This window comes from Piliocolobus tephrosceles, unplaced genomic scaffold (genome assembly GCF_002776525.5).
Source record: "Piliocolobus tephrosceles isolate RC106 unplaced genomic scaffold, ASM277652v3 unscaffolded_19292, whole genome shotgun sequence".
Lineage (NCBI taxonomy): Eukaryota > Metazoa > Chordata > Mammalia > Primates > Cercopithecidae > Piliocolobus > Piliocolobus tephrosceles.
Genome location: NW_022301301.1, coordinates 852 through 3,495, shown reverse-complemented (window position 1 = coordinate 3,495; position 2,644 = coordinate 852). Strand labels below are relative to the sequence as shown.

Genomic DNA, 2,644 nt, shown 5'->3' with positions numbered 1-2,644 from the left:
AATCTATTTATTTTTATTTATTTATTTAATTTTTTTTTTTTTTTTTTCTAACCAAATTAGTCGGTAATAACTCCCATTTTTTATTTCTGAAAATGAAAATAAAATTTGAATTACTTAAGTAAGTAAAATTACTTTCTTCTTTTTTATTCTTCACATAACTTTTTATAGATAAAATATTTTTAGCCTTTTCTATTTTGTTTATAAATTCATAGTTCTGCATATAAAGAATAGTAAGCAAAAAAAAAGAAGAAACAATACAAATTATAAATTATAAATTATTATTTGTAAATGAGTATACATATGTGCATGTGCTACAATTCATGTGTTCACATATAGGTATGCATTTTTAACAATACAATTTTAAGATCATTTTTGTGTATAATAATTACTTTAGTTGTATAAATTTCGTAATAAATAAATTTGTACAACAACAACAGCAATACTATTATTACAAATAGGGTTGTTAAATAGTAGGTGCTTATGATGTTGTTATCTACCAAAAAAAAAAAAATAAAAAAAAATGAAAAAAAATGAAAAAAAATGAAAAAAAATGAAAAAAAATAAAAAAAAATAAAAAAAAATGAAAAAAAATGAAAAAAAATGAAAAAAAATGAAAAAAAATGAAAAAAAATAATTGAACGAGCGAACAGAGAAATAGCAAGCAACTAAATGAACAATTTGACTAACTAAATAATAAAAGCAAATAATGTTTTTATATACATTATAACAAGTTTTTTTTTCATGTTTTTCTTTTCTTTTTTTTTTTTTTTTTTTTTTTTATTTACTTTTTAATAACAACACTTCTAATAAAAGTAGAACAAGGTAAATGACCATTATAAATATATCTAGTTTACACAAATAAGAAAAGACAAATGTTTTTTTTATTTTTTTCTTGTATTCGTCTGTAAGAATCTTAAAATGAGTATATATACACATGTATACATAAAGTATATAAAAGTAGTGCCACCAAATGAACAATCAACATATTTATGTGTATATATATATATATGTTTTTTTTTAACCAATTTTATAACACCATTATTTTTTTAACTAAAAAATTGAATAATATTTTGATTAAGAATGTACATGTACATTTAATCATAAGTTATTTAATAATTTTTTTTTTTTTAAGTTTACAAACTCTACCATTGTGATTCATTTATTTAATAAAAATGACAACTATATACATGTATTTGTCTTCCTTAGTCATATCTTAATTATATATTCGTAATAAATTAATATATATGCGCACATATACATATTTATGTCTATATACCTGTAATTCCTTTTTTATTGTCCTACTAAATGTAGCATAGTCAATTTCGTCTAATCGTTTATTCATCACATTGTTCATCATTTTTCAAAAAAAAAATAAAATAAAATAAAACAATTCAACGTAAATTAAAACTGATAGGTTTTTTGTATTTTGCATGATGACCTGTGCATATTTCTATATGTATACATAAATATGTACATGTATGTATATATATATATATGTACACCTGATCTACTTAGAACATGTTAATTTTTACCCCCAGATAAAGGCTATTTTTTTAAAAAATAAAATGTACATTTTTTTATATGAAAAGTGTAAAAAAAATGGAGATGTAAGTGTTAGTTTTTGTGTAATTTTTTTTTTATACTGAAATCGTTTTTTTTTTTTATATACATATTATACATACATATGCATATGTAAACTTATTACGAAAAAATAAACTGGTGATTGTATAAACATGCAAATATACACAAATTCATAAAAAAATGTTTGTAAAAACAAATTTATCATGCAAAATATATATTTGTATATGCAGGATGATGGTAATATATAAATGAAAAAAAAGGAAAAAAAAAAAAAAAAAATAATAATTGATTACATTTAATTTGATTTATTCTAAAATATATATATATTTTTCTTTTATTTTTCCTATTCGTTTATGTGGTCGAAAATATAACTTTTTTTTTTTTTTTTTTTTTTTTTTTCTGATATAAGCATATAATACGTATAATCACATACGTCTGTGCAATTTATATATATATATATATATATATATATTTAAACATATATAAATTTAGAGGCTTTTATATTTTCACGCGTTTAAAGCGATTACATTTTTCTATATTTTCCTTTTCTTTTTTTTCTTTCTTTTTTTTAAACACTTTTTGCAGATCATTGTTTTCGAACAAAATTTACGCACTTTTTTTTTTTTTTTTTTTTTTTAAACAAATGTATATGTATAGAAAAAAAATGTTTTATATTAATTGTGTACATATGTATACTTACACGGCTACACGTGTTTCACATTTTATATTATTATTTTTATTTTCCTTATTTTTTTTTTACAATGAACTGTTAAAAAAAAAAAAGCACTTGATTGATTCAACATCGTACCTAGTTTCCTTTTTTAATTAAATGTCTACCAGTATAAATAAAAGTCTATAAAAAAAATGTGCTATTTAAAAGTGCTCGCAGTTTATTCAACTTATACATTTTTTTAATAATTAACAGCTAATAATTAACAGTTAATAATTTTTTTTTTTTTTTATTTTTTTTTTTTTTTTAACACTGAATAAAATAACATACACATTTTCTAAAATATAAAGTGAATGCTTTTAATTTTTATTAGTTGTCTTTTATCACTTCTTA

At 19.1% G+C, this 2,644-nt stretch overlaps 1 long non-coding RNA gene across 1 annotated transcript; it reads right to left on the bottom strand.

Moving 5' to 3' along the window:
• Positions 1-49: 49 nt before the first annotated feature.
• LOC113221026 lies at positions 50-1,860 on the bottom strand. Its single transcript, XR_003307608.1, has 4 exons — positions 1,277-1,860; positions 786-912; positions 390-493; positions 50-214 (listed from the first exon to the last, which is right to left on the bottom strand). It is a non-coding gene; the product is annotated as an uncharacterized LOC113221026 (long non-coding RNA).
• Between the last annotated feature and the right edge of the window lie 784 nt (positions 1,861-2,644).